The sequence below is a fragment of the Schistocerca nitens genome, chromosome 5 (assembly GCF_023898315.1).
Source record: "Schistocerca nitens isolate TAMUIC-IGC-003100 chromosome 5, iqSchNite1.1, whole genome shotgun sequence".
NCBI lineage: Eukaryota > Metazoa > Arthropoda > Insecta > Orthoptera > Acrididae > Schistocerca > Schistocerca nitens.
Window position 1 is genome coordinate 261534101 of NC_064618.1, and position 25653 is coordinate 261559753.

At 39.8% G+C, this 25653-nt stretch overlaps 1 non-coding gene across 1 annotated transcript; it reads right to left on the bottom strand.

Annotated features, from left to right (window-relative positions):
* Positions 1-729: 729 nt before the first annotated feature.
* Trnas-cga (transfer RNA serine (anticodon CGA)) lies at positions 730-803 on the bottom strand. Its single transcript has one exon. It is a non-coding gene; the product is annotated as a tRNA-Ser (tRNA).
* Between the last annotated feature and the right edge of the window lie 24850 nt (positions 804-25653).

A 25653-nucleotide genomic window follows, 5' to 3' on the forward strand; every position in this document is an offset into this window, starting at 1 on the left:
TGTAACGTTTTTTTCATAATGCCTTTGTAATACATTGAATGATTGCCTAAACTGGAAATGAATACAAAACAGGAGTTGTCGTGTAGCGTGTTGTAACTGCAAGAGGTGAAGAGGTGTGCTTATACTGTTTTATTGTTAGCAAAAACTTTATACGAACTGACTGGGCAATGCAACTCCCAATACCAATAAAGAAATACAGTCACTACAAAATACATTCAGCCCCTTAGACACTGAATCCTCTGGCCCTGTTCAAAACTGATAACTTTGGTCCCTGTGCACATAACAAATAAATAAAGTTGCCTTACCTCTAAAGCAGTAACTGTGGATCGCAATGTATTCTGGTCTCTCATGAAGAAGAATAAAATATACTAGGTACAAGTTCATCAGCGTGCAGTGCTGGCCATAATACTTTGAAATGTACATAATGAAAACATTTTAGAAAAAATCAATGTTTTAAAACATATGGCCTGGACAGGGAGGAGGTAGTGGTTTGTGTGAATTACTAACAATGGCATTCTCAGTAGTTAAACTGCATTCGATGTGAAGTTTGGCTCTTCAAAACATCTGAGAATTGAAATTACTTTACTCAGAAAAATTACATCCTTTTTACTAATTGAGTCACAATGAGATTGATACAGCAAGTATTATCTAACCTCACTAAAAAACATAGACAAATAAACAAATTCTGGGGTTACTCAACATACAACTAACTATTACCAATTATTAGCCAACTCGGACCGAGACTCGAACTCGGGCCCTCTGCCTTTCGCGGGCAAGTGCTCTACCAACTAAGCTACCCAAGCACGACTCACGCCCGCTCCTCACAGCTGTACTTTTGCCAGTACCTCGTCTCCTACCTTCCAAACTTTACAGAAGCTCTCCTGTGAACCTTGCAGAACTAGCACTCCTGAAAGAAAAGATATTGCGGAGACATGGCTTAGCCACAAGTTTGGAAGGTAGGAGACGAGGTACAGGCAGAAGTAAAGCTGTGAGGACGGGGCGTGAGTCGTGCTTGGATAGCTCAGTTGCTAGAGCACTTGCCCGCGAAAGGCAAAGGTCTCGAGTTCGAGTCCCGGTCCGGCACACAGTTTTAATCTGCCAGGAAGTTTCATATCAGCGCACACTCCGCAGCAGAGTGAAAATCTCATTCTGGTTAGCCAACTCGTTTACAATAACGCGCTGGAAAAACGAAAGTCGTAAAAATTTAACTTCTTTACCTTTCTTGCGAGAAGACTTATGCTTCCATATTTATATTTCCAGTAATACATATGTATTGTGCATTGAAACTGAGGACCTAGAAACCATGGAGAGGCTTCGTCCCGCCGTGGCTCTCAGTGTTTCACAACCCCACAACCGGCCACAGCAGTCCACCCATCCCACTGCCCCACACTGGACCTAGGGTTGTTGTCCAGTTCGGCTACAGTAGTGCACCAATCGCCGACATAGTGTAACTGAGGCTGAGTAAGAGGAATCAGCCCGCATTCCCCGAGGAAGATGGGAAACCGCCTTAAAACCATCCACAGGCTGACCGGCACATCGGGCCTCGACATTAACCCGCCGCGCGGATTCATGTCGGGGACCGGCACGCCTTCCCGCTCTGGAAGCAGCACGTTAGACCGCGCGGCTAGCCGGGCGGCGAGCAATAAAAATACATGTACTCCTGATTCCTACATTATAATCTAACAGTTGGTGGCTTTATAGAGCACACCACAGGAAACTGCCTACTCCATCCTTTTTCACTCACAGACAGCTACCCACTAATGTGCGCCAAGCGCTCTCTTACTCCAACACTACAATCTCAGATCAGAAGCAGTATCTTTGGCTCTGCGGTCGTGCACAGTCAGCGATCCGCTTTATAGAGCTCATCAGAGACATACGGCGTTTATAATATGATAGTTTCACTTTAATTTACATTAGTATCATTACAATATTCGCGTGCCACATATGAGTGTACCCCTGTAGACTTCTTTCACAACTTAACTGTATATATGTCATATTTTATGTGATTTCTGTGTAACTCCAGTGTAATAGAAAGTGTTTTTGTCTCATCGGCAAAATTTCATATTAGTAAATTTTATCGTGACGAAAAGGACACTGGAAGACAGGCGGCTGGGGTGTAAAGATCGACTGGTAGGACGAGACAGATAATTAGCAGTAAATGAGTGGTATTTTGTCGAGGAAAATATTCTGTCTGGTAATGCTTGATGTAATATGGACATGCGAGTTACTGAGACAGTGGAAGCAGTTTTTTTAGTTCAGAGACGAGCAAAATGAAGAAATGGCCAGAAGCTTATCATCGTGTCATGTTTACAAGTTTTAGGAATAGTTACCAACAGAGGAGGAGGGCACAGACAGAAGAGACGCAAGGGAGAAGTTTCAAAATCCAAAGGTTTAGCAAGACGTTCCATGCTGAAGACAACGGAAAATCTAAGATTTAAAGAGGTAGGAAAGAACAAAATCGTCGGCTGTTTTCACCAAAGACTGCGAGTAAAACAGGGGTAATTGCACAGTAGATTAACGGCGTTATTTTTTGCTAAGAATAAGAAAAATACAGTGAATAAGAAGGTGAAAACAAGAGGTATGTGAAGCATGATACAAAAGCGACTATTTATCAGCCTTTCGTGTTTTGAGAAGGTGGTCTGTGGATGAAGCAACTGCTCTCAAATCAGTGGCAGGTAGAATTAGTACTTAATGAAGAAAATATACAGCAAAGGACTGATAGGCCCCTATTTCTTCAATGAGATTGAAATGTTAATGTATTGAATTAAACAACATTCCTGTACATGAAGCTGTAGGAAACAACCTTCTTTGACAGCAAGAAATCTCGTCGCACAACGGATTACAGTTTGTAACAGTGGATAGGAAGACGTGGTAAAATAGCTTGGCGGCCAGGACCAACGACCTCATATCGTGCGATTTTTCAATGTTGGGGATGGTGAAAGACGATGTTTTCGCTACAGTACTGTTACACCTACAGCATTTAGTGGGTTTGACTGAACATGAGTTTGAAAATATTTTTTGGTAATAATGGGAAACTGTGGGAGAAGAACGTATATTAGTGTTAAAACAATAAGCTAAACGTGTAAACAAATTGGAGGACACATTGAACAATTTCAAAAATTTGGACAAATTTTTAGCATAAACCATTAAACTACAAAACACTGCACTGTATTGGTGATTAGCTGACTTTTGCCACACTCTTTATACAAATTAGCAATTTAAATTTACGACTGCATACACAAGAGCGGCAATCTTGCAAAAGCAATTTCATATTACAGTTTCCGTACGGTTATCACTGTTTACGTACAGATCGTTTGGGAGATTCAATAAATTCATAGGAGTTTACACTTCCTTTTTTTTGTAAAAATATAAACACCAGCAATAGTACTACACAGTAACTCTATTATTATTTTAACTTTGTTTGTGGCTGTTTGTGTGTTTCTGTGACTGCATGTATGTGTGTGGACTTATAAGACCTATTAGCTATTTGGTAAGGTCTGAAGTTACACCAAGCCAAATGCAAGTACAACGAAGGCATTTAATCAGTTCTGACTCACGTTGACGAAAGAGTAGCGCATGAGACGTTAGTGTTGTGAGTGTTGATCATTGACAGAGGCTGTTAGCTATCCATCAGTCCTTTGTCATATTTGCGTCAGTGAAAGAAAAATATTGAAGAGTATTTCAGTGGTATTCCCGTGTTATTTATGCAGGCAGACAAATTAGTTCGGTAACCGTATTGGGAGGAAGGCAAGAGCATACCGACTCCATAAGAACCATGTGTTGCAAAGCATGGCATTGATGATAGCTTAACTTTGTCCAAGTGTTAAGCACTTTGAAACTGCACAGAAAAAACAGCAGGATATAAATTGGGGTATTAGGAACTTAAATGACGGAGAGAGGGAAGAAGATTCTCGAATTCTGTTATTTGGTAAGCCTAATCAGTATCACAGAAAGGGTGTAGCGTTTATGATTGAAATCCAGTTTTCGTATTACTGGTAAGTTGTTTTAAGTACCCATTAACATTGTGCTGAGCTTTATTAGTCCAAATGACATTCAATGTCTACCACTGCTACAGCAGTAGTTGTAATAAGCAGTTAAGAGGAAAAGTTTATAACGAAAATACATCCTTCAGTTTTCTTACAGTTGACGTCAGTGTCCAGAGTACTTGTTTAGAGGATAACCTTAATGAAAATCTGTATTAGTAGAGGGTTGTTTTCCCTATGACACTGAAGTGTAGCAGCCGGTCCCTGTGGCAGAGCGGTTCTAGGCGCTTCAGTCCGGAACCGCGGGCATGGCTGTGTGTGATGTCCTTAGGTTAGTTGGGTTTAATTAGTTCTAAGTCTAGGGGACTGATGACCTCAGATGTTAAGTCCCATAGTCCTCAGAGCCATTTGAACCATTTTGAACTGAAGTGTAGCGATTTAATTTTGACATATTTATTTTTTATTTACATACCTTCAAATCCAGTAAACACATCGCTTAAACACTTTTCAATATGAACAAAAGTCACATTTTTCGTAATAGAAACTTAGTGTGTAGGAACTCTTTGTTATACCACACACAAATCAGAGTCCTGAGTATGCTGCACGTGCGCACTGTCGAAAGCCTTGTGAACAACAGGTGGTGGCTCTGGCGCCAATTTACATTATACAAAGTGTTTCAGAATGATGTTTCACAAACTTGGGGTCAGGTTTCTTATACGAAAACAAGAAAATAATGTCCAATATACATCCGCTCTAAAACGCGTACCTGAAGACCTGTAAGTACTGGTTCAGCAGAAGAGATGTGTTTCACTGTAACGAAGATGAACAAGAGAAGATGAGCAAGTACTCGTAACTCTTAAGCTATGCATTTTAGATACCCACGTTTAATGTACTTTTATCCTTGTTTTATGCCACACTACCTCCTCCGAAAATATGGAAAGAAAAGAGCTTACAGAAGAACTGTGGTTCACAGTATCGAGGATGAACGAGTGCTCATATTTCTTAAGCTATGCATTTTAGAGCCCATATTTACTGGACATTTTGTTCTTGTTTTAGTGTAAGGAGGCTGTCACAAATTCTTAAAACGTCGTTCTGAAACACCCTGTACATGAAACAGATCTCGAATATGAACATGGGCTTCGCGGCCATTGTCACAGTCAATAAATATTTTTTGGGTTTGTGAGCGCATTATCAATATGTAAAACTAACGACGTTTCGGTCACTACATCTACATTTACATATATACTCCTCTAGCCACTAAGCGGTGTGTGGCGGAGGGCACAATTCGCGGCGAAGTCATGCCCCCCCCCCCCCCCCCCGGCCCCCTATTCCACTCGCGGATCGCGCGGGGGAAAAAGACTGTCTGAATGCCTCAGTACGAGCTCTAACTTCCCTTATCTTTGAATGGTGATCATTGCGCGATTTGAAAGTTGGTGCTAATAATATACGCTCTACATCCTAGGTGAAGATCGGATTACGGAATGTAGTGAGCAGCCCCTTCCGTTTAGCGCACCGTCTATCTGCAAGTGTGTCCCACTTCAAAATTTCTATGAGATTTGCAACGGTCTCGCGATGGCTAAATGTACCAGCCACGAATCTTGGCACTCTTCTTTGGACCTTCTCAATCTCTTGAATCAGACCCAACTGGTGAGGGTGCCATACTGACGAACAGTTACCTAAGACTGGATGAACTAACGTATCGTAAGCTATTTACTTTGTTGAAGGACTGCGTCGCTTCAGGATTGTACCAAAAAACTGGAATCTAGAGATTGCCTTACCCGTTACTTGTGTAATCTGATCATTCCATTTGAGATCATATCGAATAGTCACACCCAGATACTTGATGTATGTTACCGCTTCCAAAGACTGGGCATTTATATTGTACTCGTACATTAATGGGAGGTAACTGCCAATCATTACACCACGCATTAATTTTCTGCAAATCCTCATTGATTTGTTCACAACTTTCGTGTGATACTACTTTCCTCTAGACTACAGCACCATCGGCAAACAGTCTAATGCCGCTGTCAGTACCATCAACCACATCGTTTACGTAAATCGTAAAAATTAGCGGACCTATTACGCTGCCCTGGGATACACCTGAAGTTACGCTTGTTTCTACTGAAGTCACCCCGTTCAGGACGACATACTGCTCCCTGTCTGCCAGAAAACTTTCTGTCCTACCACATATGTCATCGGATAGACCGTAATCGCGCAGTTTTTGGAGCAAGCGACAGTGCGGAACTGAGTCGAACGCCTTTCGAAAATCGAGAAATATGGCATCAACCTGGGAGCCGGTATCTAGAGCCTGTTGTATATCATGCAAAAAGAGGGCCATCTGTGTCTCGCATGACTGCTATTTCCTAAAATCGTGCTGGTTACTGCAGATGAGCTTCTCAGGGTCTAGAAAGGTCATTGTATCTGAACAAAAAATATGTTCCATGATTCTACGATAAATCGATGTCAGTGAAGTTGGCCGGTAATTCTGTGTATCCGATTTTCTACCCTTTTTATAGATTTCCATGACCTGGGCCTTCTTCCAGTCCCGTGGAACTTTCCGCTGTTCCAGTGATATCTGATAGATGATGGATAAGAATGGTGCTATATTTGTAGCGTAGTCAACATATAATCTTACGGGGATACCGTCTGGGCCAGATGCCTTCCTGGTGTCTAAGGATCTTAACTGTTTTACAATCCCAGATACACTAAACACTGTCAGTCATCCTTGCGTTTGTTCGATAATTGAAAGGGGGAATGGTGCTGCAGTCCTCTACCGTAAACGAGTTTTTGAAAGCTAGGTTTAGATTTCGTCTTTCTGTTTATCATCTGGTACATTACCCGTACTGTCAGCAAGAGAAAGCATTGAATTATTTGTAGCGTTCATAGATTTTACGTACGACCAAAATTTTTTGGGGTTATTGTTAGTCTGCAGATAAAATATTGCTTTCAAATTCGTTAAAAGAATCTCTCATTGTCCTTCTGGCAGCTACTTTCATTTCACATAATTTGTTTGTCAGCGGCGGAGTGACTACGTTTAAAACGACTGTGCAAAATACTCTGCTTTCTCAGAAACTTCCTAATATGTTTGTTGTACCAAGGTGGGTCCTTCCCCTCCCCTATATTTTTGCTTGACACATATTTCTCTAGACACGGTCGACAATACCTTTAAATTCTGATCAAAGATGCTCAATGTCTTTGTGTCCCGCGGTGAATGCTTGGTGCTGACTACAGAGATAATCATTAATGACACTTTTATTTGCTTTCCCAAACAAGAAAACTCTACGCTGTTTCTTTGGTTTTTTTGCAACCTCCACTGACATAGAAGCCACAACGACATTATGGCCGCTAATGCCTTCTTCTAGATTAACTTCCTCAAGAAGGTCGGGCCTGTTGGTCGCGAAGATATCTAATATGTTCCCATATCGAGTTGGTTTTCTAAAAAATTGCTCAGGGTTGCAAGGGACCTTGTTCAGCGTGTTTTTTTGCGTTTTGACAATGCGGTCACAAACGTGGAAAGATTTTGTTGAATGTTCTCGAGGTTACAGAACTTTCTACTTTTCAAAGTAAAAACTGTAAACACTTACGCTTTCGATAATAAGTGTAAATCCGTGTTAGTTGATGTGTTTCACACATAAAAGTATTTTAAAATTTTTATGAAGGTAAGATATTTTCGAAACTAAAAGGATAAATCAGTTGCTTCTCAAAATACAGATATTCAGATACGTCATAAAATCAGGTCAATATACGTTGATAAATTAATCAAAAAGTAAGTAATGGTTCAAATGGCTTTGAGCACTATGGGATTTAACTTCTGAGGTCATCAGTCCCCTTGAACTTAGAACTACTTAAACCTAACTGACCTAAGGACATCACACACATCCATGCCCGAGGCAGGATTCGAACCTGCGACCGTAGCGGTCGCGCGGTTCCAGACTGTAGCACCTAGAACCACTCGGCCACTCCGACCGGCGAAAGTAAGGAATAATTTTCAGAAATACCAGTAGTTTGACTTCATGAAATAGAACTGGAAACAAATTTGTATTTTAGATTATGTTATGGTATTTGCAGGAAGACTAATTTTCGTAGTGTAACTTTGTGATGTATTGAAATATCAGAGTATAAACACAATTGGCTTCATATACGGAACAACTTCGCTAAACTATAAAACAGTGTTTAAATATCCAAGAATAAGAATAAGATTCTGTATATTTGAAAAAAAGATATAACCACCTTTGAAAATAAAGATATATCGTAAGTGCTTCATAGGTTCAGGCGCGTCGCCTCGGATGATATTTCACACCATTATCCGACGCGACACCCGCGAGCTAATGAAGCAGTCATTACGTCGGGAAAGCCATGAACAGCACAGGTAATTTAAACTTCTGTAATCTAAAGAAACTGGGTAAGTGTGAGTAGGAATCGTGCAGTGAGGGTTCCGTTTAAACTAAATTATGTAGTTCATAGATCCTGAGAATCGAGAATCCCAACGATTTTTGGCAGTTGTAGATGTAGATACTGGCAAGATATCGGTGTCGAAAATCTCAAGAGAAAAAGATGTCTTAATGGACAGACAGAGATACAGACAGAAGGATAAAAATATTGAAAAAAATATTTTGTCGTATTATATAATTACAATTTAACAATGTTCGGATTTTTTTCCCTTACTTTTACTGTGGAACCTTGCTTCTTGCCAAATATCATGACTCTAGTTCAGTGGTAGCTGCGCTATGGGTTTCGATGATTGAGTTTTCGAGTAACAAAATATGACATAAATGGCGTATCTCGAAATTTTTACACCACCAAGGAACCATAGATCTTAATACTTGATACAGATTTTAACTTTATAGGTCTACGGACAGACAGACAGACAACAAAACGACTCTACAAAAGTTCAGTTATTAACCGCTGGGGCACGGAACCCTAAAAAGTTACATAAGATCTTGAATTATTATAGGTGTTAAGGTATATGGTTGACTGTCACCTTCTGGAGATAATATTCTGGTAAATTGGAGCGTCTCGTCGTTGTTTACAGTCTGAAGGGCACGTGAGAGGTGGAGACAGGAAAACGGCACTCCCCCTTACGGCACCTGAGCCAGCCCCGGCGCCAGGCTGTGTGATAGTCCGGACGGAGGCGGCTGAATGGCCCGCAGAGTGGCCCAGATTGCGCCCTCCGCCCCCGCTTCCGCCCCCACCAGCTCCCGGCACAAAGATTGCCGCCCCTCCGGCCGGCGACTTCTTCCGCGCTCTGAATGAGTAACGGAGGAGCCACACGGGGAGCCCGCCTTTCACCCAAACGGTGTCCCCGTCCGCTGGCCTGACTCTCTCTCCTCCGTCCGTATTTCCTGCTCTGCCGACCGCTCTCAGCAGCCAACTTGGAGGCTGAGAGGTCTCAGGTATGTATGCGGAAGTCGCCCGACTGAGACATCTAAAAGTTTTGTAACTGTGAATTACCTGCGTTTGAAGAACAAAATGTTAGTCACTGCTTTTACGACAACACAATGGTTACTCTGAGGTGATTGGAATTAGGAGATCACGTGACACTCCTCCGCTGGTATAAGTGAAGCCAGGAAGTGATGTGTAGGGGAACTTGGGACGGGACGGGATACTTAACCTTTAGCAATATTTGTAAAAGAAAGCACATGAAAACCATTCTTCAGGGTACAAAAAATCACTTGATGTAACGTAACGTACCTTACTTGATAAGAATGAAAAATGTATGATATGAATTTTTTACATTTTTCCAAAGAAATGTTTGCACATTAAAAAGGAAAACATTTTCGAATGGGCTGCAAATTTATATTGGCTTCTCACGCCATCTTCAGATGACAGCTGCATGTCACAAACACAGATAAACATCATGTGCGACTTACGCAGAGGCTTGCACAGAAGACAAAAAAATGACAATGTTTATACTCATGTTCATAAAAAAGTGGAAGACTTGGAACGACCAGAGCTAGGACGTTCATATTCACAGGACGTGTACGTAAGTATGTTCTACAGAAACGATTGGCATTCTAGTCACCTCCGTTCAGAATGGGTCCTGCTGCCTAGTAGGCATACGGCTCGCCGTGATCCCTGATAATTTGTTCCATGCGTGATGTCATCCACGCGTATAAGGCGCGAAAGGCTTCCTGCATTCACTTGGTTGCAAAGTCCATCCGTGATGGATAGTATTGCGACACAGCGCTGGACCGGTCCTTTCACCATACCCCACATCTTTTCGATTGGCGACAAGTCTGGTGATCTGGTGGATCAGGGCAAAAGGCTGACATCCTGTGACACCAAGAAAGTACGTGTTCTTGCAGCAACGTGTAATCGAGCTTTGTCTTGCTGTAAAATGGCGTTAGGTGTGTTTTGCTGAAAGGGTATGCTACGGGTCGCAGGATGTCATTGAAGCCGGTCGCTGTAGCCGAGCGGTTCTAGGCGCTTCAGTCCGGAACCGCGCTGCTACTATGGTCGCAGGTTCGCATGCTGCATCGGGCATGGATGTGTGTCATGTCCTTAGGTTAGTTAGGTTTAAGTAGTTCTAAGTCTAGGGGACTGATTACCCCAGATGTTAAGTCCCTTAGTGCTCAGAGCCATTTGAACCATTTTTTCATGTCATTCAGGTAGGTCACACTGGTCACAGTGCCCTGGACGCACACCAATGTGACTTGTGGTCGTGCCCAATACAACCCCACACCATAATGCCTTGACTTAGCGCTGTCAACCTTGTGCGAATGCAGTCACTGTGATGCTGCTCCCCTCGTCTGCGGCGAACCAAAATACGGCTATCATTCTCAAACAAAGAGACCCTGGATTCATCAAACAACACTATCTGTTGCCCTTCCTGTTCCCAGTAGGGTCGTTCTACACACCATTGCCGTCTAGCATGTTTCTGTACATTCGTCAAAAGTAGGCGGAAAAGTGGACGACGCGCACGTAACCCATGCCGTAATAAACGGCGACGGACTGTCACCCCTGACCGTGTACGCTGTGTTACACTGCTGCGCCAGAGGCGGGGAGGATGCAAATATGTCGTGCAGTGCCATTCGGATGAGGTCTCGATCTTCTCGGGAAGGTGTGGGGGGGGGGGGGCTGTGACCTGACCCATCTCGTCGTGTTCTACGGCCTTCCGTCAACCATCTGTACACACCCCTTGCTCTCCAGAAACACTTCGTCGCACACGATCAGCAATTGTCGAGATCGATGCTTCACTTTCTTGCTTGCCAATAATGCTCCCTCTTTCAAGCTCATTGATCTGACTGTACGGTTCGCGCTTACATCTGCGAGGCACTCTGCACGTCTGCTCAAGTGACACTGGTCCTTTACCTTCGATTTATAGCGAAACGAGATCCGCAGGCATATTTTACCGGTAGGTGGTGTTGCACCACGATATCGATGTCGCACCAACGTGGTTCAAATGATAATTACTTCTGCTGAACATACCAGTTTACATGTCATGTAAACATGAACGTCCTATCCCTAATCATTCATTTTCTGTTTTTTGTTGTTGTTTTTTTTACGTAATTACACAGTAAGATTAAAAGTGGTAAATACAGTCTTTATGTGGAGATACATTTTGACAACTGATAAGAACTAAGAAGAATTTAATGTTTGAGTCTAGTATTTGCAAGGAAAACGTAACAAAAGGGAAAGTGGAAATTGAGTCTGATAATTTAATACTAGGTTCTTTTTCTATGTCATTTGCTTGTTGACTTGCAGTAACTCCAGTAGTGTCTTCTTCCCAGTTTCCTTGACAGAATGTAAAACTTCACATTCTACATCATAGGAGTGATTTTCTGCTAAAAGATGATCAGCAAAAGTCGACTCTTTCTTCCTTACTCGCAAACTTCTCTCATGTTCACGTAGCCTAACTGCCGTAGTTTTGCCTGATTGGCCAATATTAACTTTTTCACACTGCTTGCAAGTGATTTTATCTACATCATTCTGTGCGAAGAGTTGTAATTTGTCTTCACTGTTCAATAAAAGTTTTGGTATGTTACTGGTATTATAAAATGTGAGTCTGTATTTGGAAGACGTAAAATTTTTTCCAAGACTGTCTGAAATCTTGCCAGTATATGGAATTTTGCACACGTATTTGTAACTAATACTAAAAACAAATTGGGGGGTATTTAAAATGACTTGCTGGCTGTGTGAAAAAGTTTTTACTAATGAGTCAGGCAGAGCTGTGGCAATTAGGCACCGTTATCATGAGAGATGCTGGCGATTAAGGGAGGAAGATTCGATCAATGTTGATCGTCTTTTAGCAGAAATCCATTCATATTATGTGGAATTTGAAGTCTCAAAATGGCTCTGAGCGCTATGGGACTAAACATCGATGGTCATCAGTCCCCTAGACTTAGAACTACTTAAACCTAACTAACCTAAGGACAGCACACAACACCCAGTCATCACGAGGCAGAGAAAATCCCTGACCCCGCTGGGAATCGAACCCGGGAACCCGGGCGCGGGAGCGAGAACGCTACCCCACAACCACGAGCTGCGGACTTTGAAGTCTCACATTCTGTGAAAAAAGCAGAAAGATGACCCTACTTGAAATACCATAAATCACAAGTACAAGACACAAAATGCCTGTCTGGTATTAAAATGGTCAGACTCAGTTCCCATTTTCCCCTTAGTTACAATTGCTACGAGTAGATTCAAAGCACAAATTCATCTTATTTCTCACCATTTGTCAAATATACTTCCACATAAAACCTTCGTTCACTCCTGTAATGTTTTTGAATGTAAACACTTTGTCATTTTTGTATCTTCTGTACAAATATCTGTGGAAGTCGCACATCATGTTTACCTGTGTCTGTGACATTCATTTATTACCTGAAGATGGCCTGAGAAGCCGAAAGCCGGTTCGTGGCCAAATAAATATAATCTTCAGAACATTAGCAAGTGTTTCCCTTTGTAATATTATCCTCGTGTTCTGTCGAGCACCAATGGAAAATGCTTGCATATGTCACATTCTGCCGTAACCAGGGGGGAGCAGTGGGATGAGGCAAACTCTTGTGCAATTTCTGTGTAAACGTTGAACTTGTTAGGAATATCGTCTTAAAACTAAGACGTAAAGTGGTTTAATGAAAAATTTAGAGAAATGATTATTGAATATTAAAAAAAATCCTTCACAATAATAAAAAATGTCATTTTGAAAAATTTACATTTATTATTGATGATTAATACGTAGTTACTTTTACAGTTAGTTATTGAATTCGAACGCTCGTGCGTCAGATGGACATCCTGGCTTGCTAATAGATAACACAGAATACTTTTTAGTGTTGTACTCCTACCCAGCTAGACTGTTAGCTGATAGGCTAATGATTCGACAATGAGTTGTTCTACGGGTGAAGTAAATAGTCTTCCCTCCGTTGACTTCAGGCGCGCTACCAGTGAACAGTTTGTAACCTCCCCACAAAAATATTAAAAATCAAAAAAATGAACAAAGTGTAACCTCCCCACGGAAATATTTAAATTAAAATATGAACCATGTGTAAACTCCCTACGGAAATAAAAATTACATGAATTTTAACTATATTGTAACCTCTGAACAAAATTGGTTCCCATTCATAATCCCTGTGCAGGAATGCATTCACATTTAATGTAACCAAAAAATTCTTTTCTCATTTAATGTCAAGTTCGAAACAGAAACTCCTAAACACCAAAATATTAAAAAAATTCAGTAAGCTGGTAAATTTTATGACGACAGCAGCGCTGCGCCTCGGCCCTGTATTCTGAATAAAAAAAGGCAAAAATTCTTACCTCAATAAAAACTGCGAATATATCTGCTCTTACATAAAAAATTTTCGGCACAGCTACGTGCAATGCTGGCCTATGCTTTGTGATTCATGAAAGGAAAGATAATCCATTGAATAAAATCTTTAAATTGAAATGAATGTTTTTTTTTAAAAAAATTACTTTATATTATAAAAATTATTATTGGGGTATTTTTTAAAAGAAATTGAATGACAGTTGACATACATTATTAGATATGCGCAAGGCTGCTTCTTTACCTTCTACAATAATACTCATCCTCCCGAGTCCCGACCAGAGCAGACTGCACACAAGCGCAGACACGCGCCGACTACCGTCGACTACTGCCGACTCACGCAGACTACTGCAGACTACTGCCGACTACTCAAGACTAATGCCGACTAGCGACAAACAACAACTAACTACATACCTGTTGCAGGCAGTGCATACGTCACATACCTCTTACATAACCCTCCACTGGGGGGGGGGGGCAAAAATTTGGCAGCGATGGTGAGTCAATTGGACTTGTCATGAGCAACAAATTTTTCCTAATTAACTAAGTTTACAATCACAGAATATATATACATATATATAAGTGCAGAACATGAAATAAAATATAGTGCACATGCACCGAGTACAGAACACATCAAGCAATGAGAAAATGTATACACAATGAGTACAAAACATATTAACAAATGACAAAAGTGCAGACGCACTGTAGTTTTTTTTTACTATTTTACAAGAATGAGGATAGGAAAGGGAAGGATTGCATCATGGTTGTAGCACATTAGTTTGTACGCAGCTGCACTGAAAGTCCATATCTTTCTACAGAAGGACAACACCAAGTGAGACAATCTGAAGTTCTTTTCCCTGAAGTATTAATCAGTGTAGCCAAGACACTGAAATGTCGTATTAATATTCCATGTTATCATTTTGGTAGTACATTAGGTACACCAAACAGCGGGACCATAATATCTCCATCGCTCAAGGTGGTGGACAGCATGTTGTGTCAACATCACGTTCTTGTAAGGTACACCAACGTAGAATTAGTGCAAAAACCAAATATAGTGCTCCATGAGCATGAGGATAGACAGGACAAACGGATATTGCAGTAATTTATGGTAATTAGGTCAGAAGGTGAAGGACATTAAGTCTTATGCCAGTCATCATTGAGAATTACACTAGTCTATTAACTGATTTAAGTAATTCGTGGCACTCATCGCCCAGTTACTGAACATTTCTGTACCATGTATGAAGTATTACAGAATAATGCTCATAAGTTATCTGTTTACAGAGAACATAGGCACTCATTGACCAGTTACAAAATATCATTCACTATTACTCAGAACTCATCATTTAAGTGACAGAAGACATAATTAAAATGTAACACTCTTTAACTATTACTCAGTCTGTGATTAGAAAACATCATTCAGTATTACTCATAACTCTTTTAAATTGGTAGCATTATTAGGAACTGGTAATACATTTTTTTTGTGCTAGCAATGCATTGCGTTGGGATCGATAATTAATTGCTGGGTGCATAACAATATTTGCATTTGACTTATTGCCGCAAATGAAGATATGCAACGTCATTCGTCATGAGTCAGCTGTAGCAAGGTTATGAAACAAATAGAGTATATGTGATCACATTAATGAGTGACACAGGTTTAATGACCAACTGCTTATAGCACATTAATTTCATGAATAACTTCTCCTGAAAAATATACAAAATGGATTATTAAGCTGAAAGAAGAAACGCATATTTTGCTGAAAAGTAGTGAACTTCGAATTAACAGGTAATGAAATGTGTATTAAATATATGTTCTCTAGCTGTCCTTTCCAAAACCTTCAGTCATCATACCATGCAACATAAGACATACTGTCAAAACGAACTGCAACAAATACTTAAATAACTACATAGCATTAATACATAAACTTCAACATTATCCTCATCTGCAAAGAAAAACATCATTATCATTACTATCATCACCTGCAAAGAAAAACTTCATTATCCATATCATCATAATTCCATTATTATCATCACCTGTAAAGAAAAACTTCATTATCCATAGTAGCATATTCTTCATCACTATTCATCATCATTTATCTGCAAAAAAGTCACTTCATTATACAACTATTCATAGTATAAAGTTCCTTATTTCTAGCATATTTCATCACTAAAACTAAGATGTATAGTTCTGTCTGACAGCCTGCATCAATCGCCTCGTATTCTGAAAGAAAAAATTAGTTAAGACTGCTATCATACGATGTGTATAGTAAATTCTTGTTAATGCTTGTTAATTCTGATCCATTTACTCTTCGTGACAAGGTATTGCATCTTCTTTCGTTCATTCCGAAGGTGAAATTCCCATTTCATAGTAATCCACTGTGGGTTGTTTAAAACGTCATTTATTTCTGAAAATGATGAACAATGATTAATGTCTTGCATTTAAATCATATACCCATTAAATAAAAGCTGGTTTGTAGTGATATAATTAAGCATACAGCATAGCATGACAGAAAACGTAATGTCAAAAACATACACAGTGTTCAGATGCAAAAATGTACACAGTCTCATAATGCAGTAGCCAAAAGTGTAGAATAGTCAAGATATTGAGATATCATAAGGAAAAATGGCAAAGTCAACTGGTGTTTGTTACATCTTAAATATTTCATAGTGCATACAAACAAAACAGGAAAACAATCATATATACATGAAGAATGGAAATAGTGCATGGTCTGATGTGTAACGACAAGAAAAGCGACCAGCTAACCTTACCTTGCCGGGCACTTGCCAAGAAAAAATACGATAATCATCAGTAAGTGTTCATGTGAATATAATTGCATAAATGGTCATTAAAAAAAAGCAGGAAATGGCATTACAGTGTGATAAATCTTAAAGTATGTTCATTCAATAAAGGGTTTAATATTGGAGACATGGTGATTGCCTTTACTTTTTCTGGTTCTCAGAGTTTCGACGTGTACTACATTGGGGTGAGGAATGCTGCGAATTCGATATGGACCTGCGTATAGAAGTTCAAATTTACATCTACTTTTTCCTCCATTAGATAAATAATGTGTGCGTACTAATATCTTCTGTCCAATGTGAAAGTCACGGCGTGTACAAACCTGTTTTTGCTGTCTTCTCCGGCGCTCTGCGGCACGTTTGATGTTGTTCAGCGCAATGTCAATTATTTCATGGTGTCGTAGTCAAGATGTAGGAAAGGTTACTAATTCTTTAATTTTGTTAGGTGGTTCAACATTTTTCAGTATAACAGACGGAGATAGCATTGTAGATTCATTTGGTATGGAATTAATTACATCCTGGAATGAGAGTATGTGTGTGTCGTATGTGTGTGTCCCAATCAATATGTTTTTATGTCAGTATATTCTACACAGTTTACCAATTTCTTTCATTAATCGTTCACAAGGGTTCGAAGAAGCATGGTACCTGGATATATAGATCGGAGAAATGTTTCTAGTTCGTAGCATACGTGTCCATATAGCAGATCGAAACTGTGATCCATTGTCGGAAATTACTTTCAATACATGCCCTACATGAAATAGAAAATTTTTTACAAATGCTTTCGAAACAGTTTTAGTAGTAGCTTTGCGTAACGGAGTGAAGGTAACAAATTTTGAAGTGAGTTCCACAGCGACAAAGATGTAGCAAAAACCTCTATTAGTTCTGGGAATCGGACCAAAAATGTCTACAGCGGCCATGTGTCTCAATTTAACAGGTACAATGGGATGTAATGGAGGAATATGTCGAGTCGTATGTGACTTAGCTTTCTGGCAGATTTTACATGACGCTAAAACTCGTCGAATACGTTTCTCCAAGTTGGTAAAATAACAGTTCTATCTCAATATAAGAAAACATTTTCTGGCTCCGTAATGTGCGTAACTTAAATGAGTATACCAGATTAATTTGTTAACAAGTTCGTCAGGAATGCATAATAACCAATTGTTGCTGTCAGGGTGAGACCGGCGAAACAGAATGTCATTGCGTACAGTGTAATGGTTTCTAATGGTAACATTATTACTATCTTGCCAAAGGTGTTTAATTTCTTTCCATACGTTGACTTTACTCTGCTCTTGTGCTATGTCTTGTATTGACGACGAAATGAAATTTTCAAATGCAACTTGTTGAATGTACATGACACTGAAATTTGCTTTGCAGAAGTTGGTTGCGATGTCTTGCTGATTGTTGCTGAGAGAACGGGATAGTGCGTCTGCTACAATATTTTGTGTACCGGGAATGTGAACTATTGTAAAATTAAATTCCTGTAAATAAAGTTTCCATCTACTTAATCTGTCGTGTGTAAATTTAGCGGAAAGTAAAACCCGTATCGCCCTATGATCTGTGTAAACGGTAGTGTGTCTTCCATAAAGGAAATGCCGAAATCTCGTAAATGCCCATACAACACATAATGTTTCAAGTTCTGTAACAGAATAATTGCGTTCAGCAGGTGACATAATGCGACTCGCAAAGGCGATGTTTTTAATTACTGTAGTGCCATATTCTTCAATTTCCTGAAAAATGTGTACGCCTAAAGCGGTGTTAGAACTGTCGGTGGCAATGGAAAAATTTCTAGTAAGATCTGGGTATGATAAGAGGTGCATTCAACAGGGCATGTTTCAAATAACATTTTCGTGAACAAGATTCTGTGTATCTGAAGTATTGCTTACGTTGCTGGAAGATGCAACCTGTACTGTATCTAGTCAAATTCTATCTGACGTGCTATCATTTGCGGGAGGATGCTGTGGCATTTCGACTATTTGAATTGTTCTGTTATTTCTTCCTGACGTATTACGTTCGGGATGATATCTACTGTCTGGTTCATTCATGATAATTTGTTGTTGCGGATGATTTTGTTGTTGGTAATACCGACTGTTATTAAACGTACGCTGAAAATTGTGCTCATTATTTTTACGTCTGTCATAATAGTCGTTTTTATACGGTGCATTGCGATAGGAATTGAAATAGTGTCTTCTTTACGTACTGATTCGCTTTTGCTGTGCGTTACTATTTGTTGGAGCTGATGCTATACGTGCACGCGGCGAAACATTAAAGCTTGGTTGACCTTGTACATTACATTGTTGGTTAGGTATGCTAACCGGTTGATTATGTTGCTGTTGCGGAGAAAAACCTCTATTGTTACCAAAGTGCGTTCGCTGTTGCTGATAATTTTACACATACTGATGATTAAATTTTTGTCTGGTATTAAAGTTCTTGTGGTTGTCATTTCTGGAGCGTCTAATGAAAACTGTCACTTTCGGTATAACTTGTCATATCGGGTTTTCTTTACTCATTCTTAATCCTAGATACATCGATGGTTGAAGAGCTGTTTTGATAGATATAAAGGATAGTAGAAGAGAATGCAGCAGTGCAGAAAACTAAAGATGAAACAGCACTACTAAGGCTCGGGGCCCTGTGCACGTTACGGCACATATTCATTAAAGCGTAATGAATCCCCTGAGGTCAATTACGCGCTGCAAATAAATTTTAGCTTTTGCGTTACAGGCAATGCCGGTGAAAATTCAAAAGCAAATTGCTGTATCCATGCCAATTCTAGTTTCAGCATTACAGGCAATGGCGGTGAAAGTACAAAAATAAATTGTCGTATACAGTTAAAAGCGTGTACCTGTGCTCTGTCATTTTTAAATACCTTAGATTTTTCTACGGATAAAAATTGCTTGTAATCAAAATTACCGTCTCTGTATGTCTGAACAGGTTCAGGATTGTATGAGAATCTATTTGTCTGTTACTGTTCAGAATCTAACTCACGTACTCTCTGTAAATTACCTAAATTATACTGGCTGTGTGAGTGTGACAAATGTTCGGAATGTGCCGTATGCTGTGACGTGTTATTGACTGAAACATTTTTCATCTCTGTCACTTCTTGCTGTAGTGTTGACAATTTTCTACGTAATGTATTATTGGACGAATCTATGTCACTGATCGTCTGCTGTAAATTTTGGAATTCAGGTGTTTGATTGAACGAAATCGGTGAAGTATCGTCTGATTTGGTGTCATTATTACTTTCAATAACGTCAATACGACTGGCCAATTCATCATATTTTTCAGTCAGTATTTTTACCTGATCATCGTTTTTAGTGTCACAAGCATTAATTTGTTTTTGTATTTTACGTGTGGTTTCGTTCAATTTTTTAACGTCTGCTTTGATGACATCGGAATCCTGCATTAGTTCTAATTGTTCAAGTCTATCGGTCATTGTCTGAAAGTCTACTGTGTATGTATCTGTTTTTGATTTAAGACCGGAAATTTCATCACGCAATTCGGTGTTCAACTGTTTGATAGTATTAATTTCGTCTGATACTGTAGCAATATTGTTGTCTACGTATGTTTTCGCCTTCGTAAACAATTTACGTTTATCTTCCTGTCTCTGTGCAGTAATTGTTTCCATCACTTGTCGCTTTACTTTATTCTGTTCCTGTATGAATTTACGGTAACGCGTTTCACTGTTTTGTAGGTGGTGATTAAAACGTTCATCAATTTGACTGTTCTGTTGGTCAAATTTCGCGTCTACTTTTGCATCCAGTGTGCGTGAAAGTTCTGCTGACATTAATTTAAACTCGTCGCGTAACTGTGTTGCGTTTTCAGAGCATTGTTTACCGACTGCACTAATTTCGTGACCGAGCGAGGTGGCGCAGTGGTTAGCACACTGGACTCGCATTCGGGAGGACGACGGTTCAATCCCGTCTCCGGCCATCCTGATTTAGGTTTTCCGTGATTTCCCTAAATCGTTTCAGGCGAATGCCGAGATGGTTCCTTTGAAAGGGCACGGCCGATTTCCTTCCCAATACTTACCTAACCCGAGCTTGCGCTCCGTCTCTAATGACCTCGTTGTCGACGGGACGTTAAACTCTAACAACCACCACCACCACCACCACTAATTTCGTCTCTAAGTGATTCTGTTATAGCTGTTCGCATATTCCTTAATTCTTGAGCAACAGATCTAATTTCTTCACTACTTTTCTTAGCACAAGCCTTAATTTCCTCACGTAATTGTTCCTTAGTATCATGACATTGCGCGGCAACGGCTGTAATCTGTTCAATAAGTTGTTTGTTGTGTTCATTAAGTTGTTCGAAATTTTCACTAAGTTGTTTGTTCTGTTCATTAAGTTGTTTGAAATTTTCATTAAGGTTGTCTTGTTTTTTATTAATTCGTTTGTTCTGTTCACTAAGTTGTTTCAAATTTTCATTAAGTTGTTTAAAATTGTTGTCTTGTTCTTTTTTCGACTGTAGCAATACTGCCATAATTTGATCCAAGCCAAAATAAGCGACTCTATTTTCTATGCTGTGTGTTGGTGTATCTGCATTTGTCCCGTTTTCTGTAACCATTTGGTCATTCTGTAATTCTTGAAAAGGTTTGCCAATCGGATGTGCACTGTGGGTCACCACCTCGGAATCAAATAAATCTGTCGTATTTTGAGTACACTGTTCATTTTCGTTAGAAAAATTTCTGTTCATTACGTAAATTTTGCAAACCGGGTGTGTTAAACTGGGCAGCGTTCACTGTAACAGAACGTGCCGCGTCATCAATTATCGTTAAATTAATAGAGGACACAATTGAATTTGTTTGCTCATCATTAGCATTAAAATCATTACTAGTGATCAGTACGGACTGATTGTAAGTAAATAGAGGATTATCATTAAGACACTCAGTGTCGCAAGTATTATCGGTCAAATTATTCGAATCGGCTATTTCATTCATTGCACATCGCGATGTACTGTTAAGTTTTTCGCGGCATTTTCACTAATCAAAATTAAGCACAAATGAAACAAGGACAATGCAAAATGCAACAAACACAATTACAACAAAGAGCAACAAATTGCCGATGATCTGTGAAAGAAAGAGTGACAAATTAGTAAATGCGTTGCGCCAGATCCAAACTACATTTAAGTAAATAAGAGCAGATATATGACTACTTATCAGAAGATTCACAAAGAAATACGATCCTGGCCGGATGTCGCCAAGTGTAACCTCACCACAAAAATAATTTAAAGATGAACCAAGTGTAACCTCCCCACAAAATTCTTTTCTCATTTAATGTCAAGTTCGAAACAGAAAAACTCCTGAACACCAAAATAATAAAAAAAATTCAGTAAGCTGGTAAATTTTATGACAGCAGCGCTGCGCCTCGGCCCTGTATTCTGAATAAAAAAGGCAAAAATTCTTACCTCAATAAAAACTGCGAATATATCTGCTCTTACATAAAAAAAATTTCGGCACAGCTACGTGCAATGCTGGCCTATGCTTTGTGATTCATGAAAGGAAAGATAATCCATTGAATAAAATCTTTGAATTGAAATGAATGCTTTTTTAAAAAAAATTACTTTATATTATAAAAATTATTATTGGGGCATTTTTTAAAAGAAATTGAATGACAGTTGACATACATTATTAGATATGCGCAAGGCTGCTTCTTTACCTTCTACAATAATACTCATCCTCCCGAGTCCCGACCAGAGCAGACTGCACACATGCGCAGACACGCGCCGACTACAGTAGATTACTGACGACTCACGCAGACTACTGTCGACTACTGCACACTACTGCCGACTCACGCAGACTACTGCCGACTACTCAAAACTAATGCCGACTAGCGACAAGCAACAACTAACTACATACTGCTGTCTGGTCAGAGACTCACCTAAGTCTTGCCTGTTGCAGGCAGCGCATACATCGCGTACCTCTTACAAGTTTTTAAATTTCCCATCATATTGGTCAACTTTGTAGTTGGCATTATTTTAAGCTTTACGAAACTGTATTTCCAACATTGATTTCGCTACGTTATATTACTTACAAGCTTATAGAACCCCATTTCAAAGATAAAACGGCTGAAACTGCCAATTCCTTATTATCAGTTTTTTTAAGGTATGTACACACAATCTGAAAAATCCAGGAAGAAAGAAAAATATAGTTTCAATCCTACTTGCACCAAGAAATGAATAGGCAAATCGAAACACTGTTGCATTCTACTACGTCCCGTTCCACCCCAGGTTAGGTTAACAACATCTACGGAGCATAATAACTGAGCGATTTAAACGTATTACATAACTGACGTATAGCGAATAGCGTGAAATTTAAGATTACATGTCGTTTCAGTGAGAACAATTAACGGCTTATCTTACTTTTAAATCCACCAAAGCACTAAAAAAAAGAAAAAAAGAAAAAAAAACAGGATTGGAAACGTGAAGGACAACCGTTCACTTACAAGTCGTTCTCAGACCAAGTAATATGAGTGGCAAAAGTTCCCTTCAATTCAGAAACAAAGTTACATGTCACTACAAGAGCTTGCAGCATTCTACAGTCTGGAAAAACAACCACAGTCGCTTTGTGCCCCGCAATCCCGTTCTGTGCGAGTTTCCTCTGTGTATTCTATGGGGTCAGTTCAGTAAGATCGGTTGACGCGCATACTTAAGAGAATGGCCTGAATAGCTATTGTGTTTCGACATGCCCATAACTACACCGTAAATGGAATTGCCATGTCAATAATTTTTCGAGAAATGGTTGCGAAGATAAGTGTTCGCAGAGGACATTTGGGGTCTGGTAGTTCGCAAAAGAATATTTTTCAGAATTTTGACGAGCACCCAGGCACCGTAGCACACCTCGACTGGCCCACTACGGCACACTAATTCTACACAAAATGTCCGCGACTATATGGAACATCGGGTGGAGTCAGAATCCCAGCAGTTTGGCAACTGTGCGAGTTCTAATCATCAATGAGTGGCTTCAACTGCATATCCCATATTCTTATAAGCTAGAGTAGTCTTTCCTGCACCGGAATATTCGTTATCAAAGCCTGAGGTGGTATTACAGTGTCGAAATGACGTCTCCTCCGGATAATTAATGTTTTTCCCGGCACGCTTATGTTGCTGTGGTCCTGTATATTATTACTTTTCTTTAAACTGTAATGGAAACATATAATATTAGACCACCAGCGGAAGGTCAGTGTACGTAAGAAAACGATTTAATGTTAAGGTCACGTGAATGTTTAGGAAATACGTAGCTGTCCGCTTACTTTTCCTCTCCACCAGTAGCGCACAGCTGACCTATTCCGTTCATTTCATTTGTAAGCTATAATTGACATGAAATGAAATATTTTACAAAATCTGTCATGATGTTAATATAATTGTGTTAATTATACATACATTTAAGTAAAAGAAAGGTCGAAATTCCTTTACACGAAAAAGGTATTAAACAAACATCTGAAGGAGGCAGAAATCATATATCAAATTGGGGGGCTGTTACACCCAGTCAAGAGACTGTTACGCCCTGTTTATTTCAGTGTCAATATCACAAGCATTTACAAGTAAATAGTTTTCGTCCTTTGTACCGACAACCTTTGTGAAACGACGTAGCGCGCTGCTGGAACTTTATCCAAAGAAGCTGTCTGTAACGCTTTTTGCTACTTGTTTCGTATCTTCCTCGGACCATGAAGTACTTGGATTTTTCCTTTTTTTCTCTCTAGAATTCGCAGCAAAACATCAACTAAATTAATACTTTGAATGAGCAGATATAGTCTTACAAGAATGGGGTGGAATAGCCCTTGTGCTGACATTTCCAAGGCAGTGGCAAATTAGACCTTTGTGGAAAAAGCCAGCAATATTTGTTGGTACACACAATGGATCGCCTGTATTCTTATAAAAGTTTAAAATTTCACGTTATTGTGCATAGTACACCTTAATTCGTTAGGTTGTGTTCTTTTACAATACCAATCCCCACCGTTGGGGGGGGGGGGGAGGAGGCTTGCGTGCCTCAACGATACAGATAGCCGTACCGTAGGTGCAACCACAAAGGAGAGGTATCTGTTGAGAGACCAGACAAACGTGTGGTTCCTGAAGAGGGGCAGCAGCCTTTTCAGTAGTTGCAGGGGCAAAAGTCTAGATCATTGACTGATCTGGCCTTGTAGCACTAAGAAAAATGGCCTGGCTGTTCTGGTACTGCGAACGGCTGAAAGTAAGGGGAAACTACAGCCGTAATTTTTCCAGAAGGCATGCAGCTTTACTGTATGATCAAATGATGATGGCGTCCTCTTGGGTAAAATATTCCGGAGGTAAAATAGTCCCCCATTCGGATCTCCGGGCGGGGACTACTCAAGAGGACGTCGTTATCAGGAGAAAGAAAACTGGCGTTCTACGGATCGGAGCGTGGAATGTCAGATCCCTTAATCGGGCAGGTAGGTTAGAAAATTTAAAAAGGGAAATGGCTAGGTTAAAGTTAGATATAGTGGGAATTAGTGAAGTTTGGTGGCAGCAGGAACAAGACTTTTGGTCAGTTGAATACAGGGTTATAAATACAAAATCAAATAGGGGTAATGTTGGAGTAGGTTTAATAATGATTAAAAAAATAGGAGTACGGGTAAGCTACTACAAGCAGCATAGTGAACGCATTATTGTGGCCAAGATAGACACGAAGCCCACGCCTACTACAGTAGTACAAGTTTATATGCCAACTAGCTCTGCAGATGACGAAGAAATGGATGAAATGTATGATGAGATAAAACAAATTATTCACGCAGTGAAGGGAGTCGAAAATTTAATAGTCATGGGTGACTGGAATTCGAGAGTAGGAAAAGGGAGAGAAGGAAACATAGTAGGTGAATATGGATTGGGGCTAAGAAATGAGAGGATAGAATGTTGCGCATAGCATAACTTAATCATAGCTGACACTTGGTTCAAGAATCATGAAAGATGGTTCTATACATAGAAGAGCCCTGGAGATACTAAAAGGTATAAGATAGATTATATAATGGTAAGACAGAGATTTAGGAACCAGGTTTTAAATTCTAAGACATTTCCAGGGGTAGATGTGGACTCTGACCACAATCTATTGGTTATGAACTGTAGATTAAAACTGAAGAAACTGCAAAAAGCTGGGAATTTAAGGAGAAGGGACCT